Source organism: Balaenoptera musculus, chromosome 9 (assembly GCF_009873245.2).
Source record: "Balaenoptera musculus isolate JJ_BM4_2016_0621 chromosome 9, mBalMus1.pri.v3, whole genome shotgun sequence".
NCBI classification, from domain to species: Eukaryota; Metazoa; Chordata; class Mammalia; order Artiodactyla; family Balaenopteridae; genus Balaenoptera; species Balaenoptera musculus.
This window is the reverse complement of record NC_045793.1, coordinates 51,423,320-51,433,827: the sequence shown is the minus strand read 5'-3', so window position 1 is coordinate 51,433,827 and position 10,508 is coordinate 51,423,320. Positions and strand designations below refer to the sequence as shown.

Here is a 10,508-nt window from a genome sequence, read left to right as displayed (position 1 = left end):
ACTAGAGGAAGCCCTCGCCCAGAAACGAAGACCCAACACAGCCTAAATGAATAAATAAATAAATAATAATTAAAGTTGCTAATAATTAAAAAAAAAAAAATCAACCAACCTGATTCTCAGCTACTCCAACAAGTTAACAATAAACAAAAAAGCCCAAAGATGTCATTTGAATTCCTATTCAAATTGCTCAAAGATGGAAAGATGCATTAAGGGTGCTTCAGTAAACCTGGCATATAAACAAGGAGTTTAACATTAATGCTGTGAAAAAGAATAAAGGAGAAAAAAGTGAACTGCAATTGAGAAGGATCTAAAGCAAATCACTCGTGTCCCCAAAACACTTTGGCCCCAAGAAACCAGCTAAGGGAGACACGTGAAAGATTTAAGAGAGAAACTAACCAAGGTGCCCTATGGAGAGGGAGTAGGTGCTGAAATGCAGCCCACGTTCCCCTCGCCAGACCCTGGATCCTCGTACACAGATATGTTCACCCAGAGGGGCTCCTCTTTCTAATATGTCCATCTGGAGGGAATGCTGCATTCTAATTAGTCTGTCAGAAGAACACTCTCCTAATTTTGACAAAGATTACTTCTAGGCCAGCAGCAGCCCTGGAATCTATCCCACTTAATCTGTGGTTGGTACACAGAAAATTTCAAGGCAAAAATAGCCAAAGGAAGCAGAATCTCATAGGAATTCGGACCCTAGACTCAACAAAGAAGGCATCAAAAAAAAAAAAAAAAAAAAAAAGGCAAGCAAAGGAATAGAGACTGGTAAAACAAACACATTTAATGGGCCTCTGAAAAATTTTCATGGTATCAGGTCACCAATTACCAGTCAACTCTTGCCTGGAACAGACGAAAAAGAAGTGACCTGTCTCTCCTTCCTGCAAGGACTGACCTGTAATTTGGGAACAATGTAAAAGAAATCAGAGTGTAGGGCTAAAGGGGTATCTCTGGAAATCTACATGTCAAAGAAGCCACCCTTTTTAATTTTGCTAATTTAATGTGAAAGTGAAATAGGTTCCTTTGCAACCTTGACAGCTAGCTTTCTGGAAAGGTGTCTGATATTGGACATAAAATGGAGACATCAATCGATGAGACTCATTAATATTCATAGACAGCAGATTAAGGTTGGTGGAAAAGTTATTTATGAAACGAGGGTATTGTCTTCCTCTCACCAAAAGGATTTTGTTTAGAGAGGATTGGATTGGGTGACAGGGCTATGACAGATTAAGTATGAATTTGCAGATTTCTTGGTTTATCTCACAAGGAAAAGAATCTAAAGCAAAGAATGTGCAAGCAAAGAATGTGCTGGGCTGAGAACGGTAAATGCTTCAGCACCACACGCCAGTAGGTGTAATGAGCTTCAGACACCACCACCGTGATGGAAAGCACTTGGAAGGAAATGAAAGGATGGATTGCGAGTGTGGTTGTGTAACAAAGGAACAGGCTGAAAGCAAAACAGGGCTCAGCTGATGTCGAGAAAGCTGGGGGGATAAAACATGGACGGTTTATTTTTTATTTATGTATGTGGTGGGGGAGATAGCATACAATTCAATAATGTAATATGTAATTTACTATTTCTTTTCTCACATTGCATATGTATTTGTGGTGCTGCATAAGAAACCTTTGTGTTATTTCTGACTGTAGTTAGTGGGTGCTATTTTATAATCTAATAAAAACGAGAGTGAAAGTCCGTGAGTTAAGAAGTAGTCTGAGATCCTCAAATGAACTCTGTTAACAGTACTCTATACTTACACAGTTTGAGGATTTATTGCTAGTCCCTTATTTCCATGAGCCCTTTCCTCCTTTATCTTCCAATCCATTACAGTCTTGTGGAAATAAGCTGTTGTGATCTGCTGAAATTTTAAAGTGACAGGTGAAAAAAAATTTTTTTTCTGAGAGTGGCATAGTGAGAACCTTAGAATAAGACCTTGAGTTGTTCCCTAGGGCATACAAAGTGCCGTGGCATTTTTTCTGTTGATTGCACTTCAAAAAATTCAGTCTCCTATGCATGGGCCCAGCCCATCATAGTTTCATTGGTTGCTGTAATGTTGTAAACAGAAATTGGAGAAGAGAAGGTAGCATTCTATTTTAGATCATTGACACACAATGCTTAAATTAGATAAGATCTCCAAACCAATTTAAAAACATTTTTGGTGGACTTAAACAGATGGAATTTAAAAACACATGTCAGGAATTGGACAGGTCAGTTGTTTTTTTTTTAATCTATTTAATTTATTTATTTCTTCGTTGCTGCATGCGGGCTTTCTCTAGTTGCAGCGAGCGGGGGCTACTCTTCGTTGCGGTGTGTGGGCTTCTCATTGCGGTGGCTTCTCTTGTTGCAGGGCATGGGCTCTAGGCGTGCGGGCTTCAGTAGTTGTGGCTCGTGGGCTTCAGTAGTTATGGCTTGCAGGCTCTAGAGCGCAGGCTCAGTAGTCGTGGTACACGAGCTTAGTTGCTCTATAGCATGTGGGATCTTCCCGGACCAGGGCTTGAACCCACGTCCTCTGCATTGGCAGGCAGATTCTTAACCACTACGTCACAAGGGAAGCCTGACAGGTCAGTTTTTGAGGACGGGAGACCTGGAACTGAGTCTAAGCAGAACTTTATGCAGAACAACACAGCAGGGCTAAAAGGAGGTGCAGCAACAGGGTTTGAAAGCTGGAAGAAGCCTTGGCCATAATCTGCCCTAATCTCTTCATTTTGAAAGTGTAGACACGAAGACTGAAAAAAGGACTTGGCCAAATGGATAAAGAGTATGTGGTACATCCATACAATGGAATATTACTCAACCATAAAAAGGAATGAAGTGTTGATACATGCCACAATATGGATGAACCTTGAAAACATGCTAAGTGAAAGAAGCCAGACACAAAAGGCCACATATTTGACAGTTCCGTTGATAAGAAATGCCAGAACAGGCAAATCCATAGAGACAGAAAGCAGATTAGTGGTTGCCAGGAGCTGGGGGCGGGAGAATGGCAGTGACTACTAACAGGTATTGGGTTTCTTTTTTTTTTTTTTTAATTTTATTTATTTATTTATTTATGGCTGTGTTGGGTCTTCGTTTCTGTGCGAGGGCTTTCTCTAGTTGTGGCAAGCGGGGGCCACTCTTCATCGCGGTGCGCGGGCCTCTCACTATCGCGGCCTCTCTTGTTGCGGAGCACGGGCTCCAGACGCGCAGGCTCAGTAATTGTGGCTCACGGGCCCAGTTGCTCCGCGGCATGTGGGATCTTCCCAGACCAGGGCTCGAACCCGTGTCCCCTGCATTAGCAGGCAGACTCTCAACCACTGCGCCACCAGGGAAGCCCTGGGTTTCTTTTTGGGGTGATAAAAATATTCTGGAATTAGATAATAATTCTTGCACAACCTTGTTAATATGTTAAAGCCCACTGAATCATATACACTAATGCAGTGAATTTTATCTTATATGAATTTTATCTCAATTTATTTTAATTGCCCAAAAAAAGGGCAAAAGGAAAAAGGAGGTGGGGGGACTTGACCAAAGTTTTCCGTCAAGGACCATAATCCAGGCCTCTTCATCTGAAAGGAATGCCCTTTCTATTCAAAGAGTTTCTTTTCAGAATCATGTTTTTAACGTATAAAATACCATACATGGAATGACAAAGAAAATGCCATTATCAAAATATTATTTTAAAACCAAATTTGTGATCTAGTAATATATGTGCTTCTATTACAGCACATTAAATAACAAGAACTAGCAGCTGGTCTGAGAACTACTGTAATTTCAAAGTCGTGATGAACATATATGATTTTATAAGATGTCTGCAATGACTGTTATTTGATATGAAATCTGTGATTTCTATTAATGACAAAATCACAAGTACTAATAATATTGGTTTGTTGCTGACACTCATAATTGAAGGAAATGCTAAATTTCAGGTAAGAGGTAGCAAAAATAAAAAAATATATAATTTTTTTACAGCCAAGATCATAGACCCTCAAATTCTATGCATGGACCGCTTGGGGGTTTATAGACCCCAAGATCAGAAGCCCTATATTGCACCACTTTGGGGGACATCTGGGAGTAAGTGCAAAGGACTCAAAATGTTTAATAAGCCATTATCGTTTAATTAGGGAGATGATTTCCAATCTCAACAGCTAGCAAATAGCAAAAGTAATATCTAAGTAGACTTTTTTGTCATTCTATGCAGAACGCACAAAAAACTACCCAATTTAGTAGGCAGATAAGTCCCCTAAACGGAAATAGTTTCATTGTGTTTGTGTCAACTGCTCTCAGGTTGTAGGGAAGGCTAGTGTGCTGTCTTGAGAACAATTTTGAGGTTCTGTTCCCTGCTAGGGGTGTTGGTGACTTCTGCGATGGGTTAGTGTGATTATTGATGTCTGCTCCTGAGCCTGGAAGGGGCGGAGTGGTGACCACCTGATCCTATTAACTCCCAGCCCTAAATGCTGAGCCTCCTTCCTAGACCTGCAGCCTATCACTTAATGCCCCTTGCAGGCAGGTGCCTTGGCTCAGCAATTCAGGCCTGCTGAGTAAATTCTGCACCAAATGTGTGAAGTTAACACATAAAGTAGATTAGCCAAAGCAGACGTTCGGTGTGGCTTTTCCTTTTAAAAAGCAAATCCCAGTGTTTTGTATCACAATATACTACCTACTGGTGAAGTGCAATTTATTAAGAAGCTGTCATTTGGAGAAAGATATTAACATGTAGAGTTACCTCAGAAATGTGACACCTTCTTATTTAAGATACTGTTAAGGGACGTCCCTGGTGGTCCAGTGGTTAAGAATAAGTCTTGCAATGCAGGGGATGCCGGTTCGATCCCTGGTTAGGGAACTGAGATCCCACATGCTGCAGGACAACTAAGCCCATGCCTCAGCTAATGAGCCTGGGTACTCTAGAGACCGCGCACCGCAACTAAGACCTGATAGAGCAAACAAATATTAAAACAAACAAAAAAAAGATACTGTTAAGCTCCATTTTTTAATTTACTCAAGCCCTGCAGGTCCAAAACCAATCAAAACTCATGGTGAAGCTTCCAGACACCACCAACATCCAGGTTTTGATCTGCTCAGAGCCACTAGGCGAGTTGCTTCCCCAACTCTGTGGCTTTCACTCTGAGGCCTCAGAGAGTCAACAACTTCCCCTGAAGTCAGTTTTGAGGTACCTGACCAACAGGTGGCTGCCATCTAATCTGGGGTGTTGGTCCACCGCCTTTGGTCGTTTGTCTTCAATTAGCTAGTGAAGATAACAACTACCCCACCCAGACCTACAAGGGAATATGGCCTCTGGCACTACGTTCTCTAAATTGTCCTCCTCCATTTCCAAAACAGATGATGCAAATGGATGTGTATGATCTGTGTGTGTGTATATTATGTGTGTGTGTGTGTGAATGTGCGCGCACATATATATATATCCCTCTCCATCTTCTTTCTACCTTTGGAATGCTTTCCCTTCACTGTTCATCATGGGAAGAAAAAGAGCATTAGCTAGCTCATATCTGGTGAGTAATAGTGCCAATTGCCTGACCCTTAACTTTAAATCAGGTTAACTGGACAACTTAGTTTGGCCTCTGGCTTCTGCTTAGCCCTTCTTCAGAGCCTCCATTCCTCATACAGCCTTATTAGCAGTGAATTGCAGTCAGTGCTTCCAAATCCTGAAATGGTAGTGTGTTTTGAGATTGGCAGGAAGCTCTCCTCCACCTACTTCATCTCCCTCATTGGTGAGTCTGAGGTTTTCTTGACTTTTGACACTTCACCCAGCTCCACTTAAAGTGCAGACACCTCGCCGGGTGCAGTCGAAGGGTGGAGATGCAGCGGGGTATGGCAACTGCCCTCCTCCCTCATCCAAGGCAGACCAACTGAATGCAAGACTCTTCCTCATGAACCTGGATCTAGCCTCAGAGTCCTTCTGAACACATCGAGCCAAAATATGGTAGTCGACACGTAAGGGGAATCCTACTTACCGACCTTGCATTAAACCCTTGTTAATGAACAGGGAAGGAGCGAGGTTTACCTCACTGACAACTAGCTCTTCGTGCAGTGAAGGGCTGCGTCCCCCAGCTAACGCTTGAAAGTCAGTATGTGTTCTTCCTAAGCAAGCAGCCTAGGTGAGCCTGTTTAAGAGCTTCTCTTAAACCACAGCAAAATGTCCCCATTGTCCATTAACATAACGTGGGAGTGGAGGGGGCTATTGGAGGAATAGGAGCCAGAAGAAATGTGTCAGTCCCCTGTGCATTGGGAGTGCCACTGCCGTTCCCCTGGCAGGTGGAGCAGGTCCTGGCACAGGACAGGCCCTGTGTCCCCCTCGTTCAGTGCACTGCCTCCTGGCCCCTGGGGTTGGCCTGCCTACGGCAGCCCAGTAGTGCCAGCTCTCCCATTTTCCCCTAGACCTCCCCTGCCTTCTCCTTCTGCTCATCATTTGTCCACCTTCACATGAACCTTGATCTCTTCCGTTTCCCCACTATCTTCAGTTGCAAACTTAGTTTTCTAGCACTTCAGGCATTGTTTTAATCACTAGCATGTTATGATATCATTTCATTATCACAAAACACCCCCTTCCCTCTGGTCTGTTTCCACCTCTCTTTACAGCATTCCTGACCATCAAGTCAGCCATTGGAAGGCATCCCCTTGCTTAAGAGAGGTAATCCCCTTGCTTAGCAGAGGTATTCATTTATACTTTTCTACTCAATAACCCTTTGTCATAGATGACCCTCCTGGAAACGGATTCTTCTCTCCAGTCCAAAAACATGCCACAGCACAAACTCTCCACCCTGCACCATAAACTTCTTGACTGTCAGATATTTCAGGCAGCAAAGGATCAGCGCCACTGCTGAAAGCAAGCCAGGCACTAGGGTCAGCCCTGTAAATGAATGGCTTATCTTAGCTGCAGCTATATCATCTGTACAAAAACCCTTCTCTCTCAATGTCGTAGGCTTCCCAGTGCAGGGAAGAGAATAAGGAATTCATTCTCCTTCCCTTGGCTCTCACTCAGGCAAAGAAGGAATTTGAACGGCAAATTTCTACTCTGAGCTGCAGTCTTCTGGAACACCATTTAGTCTGGGGTCTCCTGAGCCTCCTAGCCAGTGAGCCTAACTTGGGAATCTGAGAATCTGTTTGTGGGGTGCCACCCACCACGCTCCTCCCCCTGGCAGCCCAGAGAGGTGAAGCAGCCAAAGGGATCAACTGCCTGTTTCCCAGACGCAACTCTAGTAAATGCTGCAGCAAAATGTAAAGATGTCAGGCAGCGAAGAAAAACATGGGTAATCCTGAATGTTCACATTTCCTCAATTTCAAATTGTTCACAGTGCCTTTCCCATGACTGCTATTCAACAAGCAAGGGACTGCTGGGCCATGGAAATGGCCCTGGCTTTGGCATGAGAAGACCTGGGTTGAGTCCTGGTTCCTGCACTTGCTGGTGGTGTGACCTTGACCAAGTCCTGGGCAGAGCAAGCTTGTGGAACCCAAGGGCCCCATTAGTAAACAGGGATCATTAGAATGTCCTGCTCTTGATGGCTTTGCGGTTCCAATAGCACAATATAGACTGCAAAGCTGATTATATGCTGTAACTGGCATTACAGAAGCAAGGAAGACTTTTCCTTTCTTTCCATAATTCAACAGCCCACCATCCACCCGGGAGAGTGCCTCTCCCCACAGCTCTCCTGCCTCTCTGTTCCCAGCATCTGTGGGGCCACCGAAGGCCTGGGTAGTGGGGTGCTCAGTGGGGTGAAGTGGGGAGGGTGAGTTCGTGATGCCTCCATCTCACCCATGCGGATGGGTAAGGCAGCTGAAATTAATGACATTCTGAGCCACTGCGGTGCTCATCTGCTTAACAATCCAATTTCTAGGACGTTTTAGAAGTTGTTAGCTGACTGCCAAAAATGAGGATCATTAAAAATAGATTCACAGCTGTTCAGGAAGCCAGAGATATAATTTCACCTTCATTATGCCTTATTGCAGGTGTTATTGATTTAATCTCATTGCATTTTACTGTGTAATATCAATTCACACTGTCTTTGACTTGGAAATAGGGAACTGTATTTATTCTTCTTATTCTCATAGCAGAAGATACGCTGAGACTGACAAACACAGTGACAGGCTCCAAGGTAGTGACACTGTTTAGGCAAGGCCTAATTTGGGGTGTGCAGAGCTGATCAAATGTAGCTGGCTGAGAGAAAAATAATCTAGAAACAGGGCCATGATTCCTTTTAAGTGTGGGTCTACACACACAAATAGTTTAAATAAATAAATCAAAAGAACCCTTGGTTTTGCTCAGGTCACAAAAAAAAGTTGTTTCAATGACTCTTTTGCTTTTCTGTCAATTCTTTTATCCTGAAAATTTCACACTGAGAATTGCTAAAGTAGAATTTAATCTGAAATAAATTAGGATGCATTAGGATATTGTTTTCCAAAAGGTGTTTCTCAGAACATTTGTCTTGAGATACTCTATGATTTAAAAAAAAGGTTCTGAACCCAAAAATTGTGGGAAATCCTACATGATAAACCCTCCTTATAAGTCCTTAAGGAGTTGTAATATATGGTGGCATATTAAAGGTTCCAGGCAGGAAAGAGATTTGGTTGACACCAGCATTTTGCAAACTAATCTAATGCAGAAACATTTGTTCTCCCCATCCATTAACATCCCTGAGGGCCAGTGTGCTGAGGAGCACCCTTTGGGAATCAGTGCTCTTAGACCTGGAAGAAGGAAGGGCCACTTCATTCCTAGAAGTCCCACACCTTGGCGGATGGCCACTGTTGCCACCATCTTGAATCGAAATGAGCCATTCCTGATTTACAAAGGTTTTGTTCATGAACTTTTGCTCCTGAGTGTCTGCTGCTTCATCTGTATCCCTTTCCCTTGTTTCACGGTCTCAGCCTCCAAACCCAGGTTCTAGCCCACTCAGTTCCAATTTCCCACTTCCCCACGCCTCCCTACCCCCAACCCTGCCCCAGGAGAACTTGTCACATCACCAGGCTCATCTCTCACAAGTGCAGTGGGGCTCAGGGAGGCCCATGCCTACTCTATTTTTACTAGGTTCAGCCACTTTTTCAATTAAGTAACTCTCACTAGTGAGAAAATTTGTTCACACCATGTATTCCAAAGGCTGTATGACATCAGGTACAAAATGATTCCAAGTTTGCCTGCTTTTTTCTAACACTAATATGTTCCATGGCCTTCAGCGGGTCATTTAGCCACTCTGTTGTGGTGAACAGTTGGCATCACATCCATAAAGATGCACAGCTCTTTCCGCCTGCATTTAGAAGAGCTGAGAAAAGAGGCCCATGTTGCCAACGTTGCGTTTGAAGGGGTTCCATATGAACGGCTGGGTTTGATGAGCTCACACTGGCGGTTTTACCAACTCCTGTGGACATCATCAGGGATGGCGTGACTTCAGGAGTTTTACTCCGTTTCTGCCCACTGCCTTTCAGACTTCCAGACGCTAGCTTCCAGGCTGGTGAAGGTCCGTGGGAACCTAATATACTTATGTCAATGCCATTTTCTTTTGTTTCATAGAAAATATAACCCTTCTGATATCTAACATTTGCTTCCAGTTAGCAGAGAATGTTAGACAATTTCATTACTACCTCTCTCTAGCCCCTCCCTGCTCTTTCCTGCCCCAAACTTGCTGATTTCTCCACAATCACCCAGTCCTCAGTAGTGATTTCACTTCTCAGGATGACAGCTGTGGGCAAAAGCATGGCCAGGGTTTAGGCCAAAGGCACAGACCTGATCTCATTTGTCACTTATTCCCCATTACTAAGTCACTAATAACAGACAACTTGAGTCCCCCGTAGATTGTGAGCTACCCAGTGCCTGGCCTTTTACTTCTCCACACGTGCATCATGGTGTCTAGCTATTTGCTAATTAATGGATTAGCATCTCCCAGCCAGTAAGGGACGGAGCCACAGTTGGATTCAGTCTCCTGATAGGCAGATCCAGCATGCTGAACTAGGTTTGTTCCATGGGTGTGATTCTGCCCGAGCAGTCAGCTTATGCCTCCGTGTTCAGACTTCATTCTCACAGGAACTCCTGTAGAGTAACATGGATTGGAAAGCTAGATGGGGCTTATAACTGCATGCATTGTGCCACTGAGAATTATTCAGGTTTTTGTTTTTAAGTCGTAGCTTATGCATGTATATTTGGGGCAAGCAGGGGGCACAACTATGTTTATATACTCATAAAATCATAACTATTCAAATTTGAAAGAGGAGTTTGAGGACTTTTGGAGGAACTTCCTTATTTTTATAATTAGGAATTTGAACTCCAAAGAGGGGTTCAGACACACAACTAATTAACTAAATAATGCTGGCGAATTCCTCTTTACACAAACCCAAGTAGGAGAATCCATTTTCATTTCCTGTAATGATACTTACTTTTCTTTTCAGCATTTGAGTTTTGTTCCATTTTTGCAGCTCTGATATGATTCAGAATTATGTCTCTTTTAAAATCAAACCAAAATGAAATCTCCAACACAACTCTAAAGAATCTGGGACAATGACAGACCAAAAAGGAAAACTTAATTTGGACTCA

At 43.3% G+C, this 10,508-nt stretch overlaps 1 long non-coding RNA gene across 1 annotated transcript; it reads left to right on the top strand.

The window, feature by feature from the left end:
* Window positions 1-2,110: 2,110 nt before the first annotated feature.
* Window positions 2,111-9,532, top strand: LOC118900917. Its single transcript, XR_005021252.1, has 2 exons — window positions 2,111-2,202; window positions 9,239-9,532. It is a non-coding gene; the product is annotated as an uncharacterized LOC118900917 (long non-coding RNA).
* The last annotated feature ends 976 nt before the right edge of the window (window positions 9,533-10,508 follow it).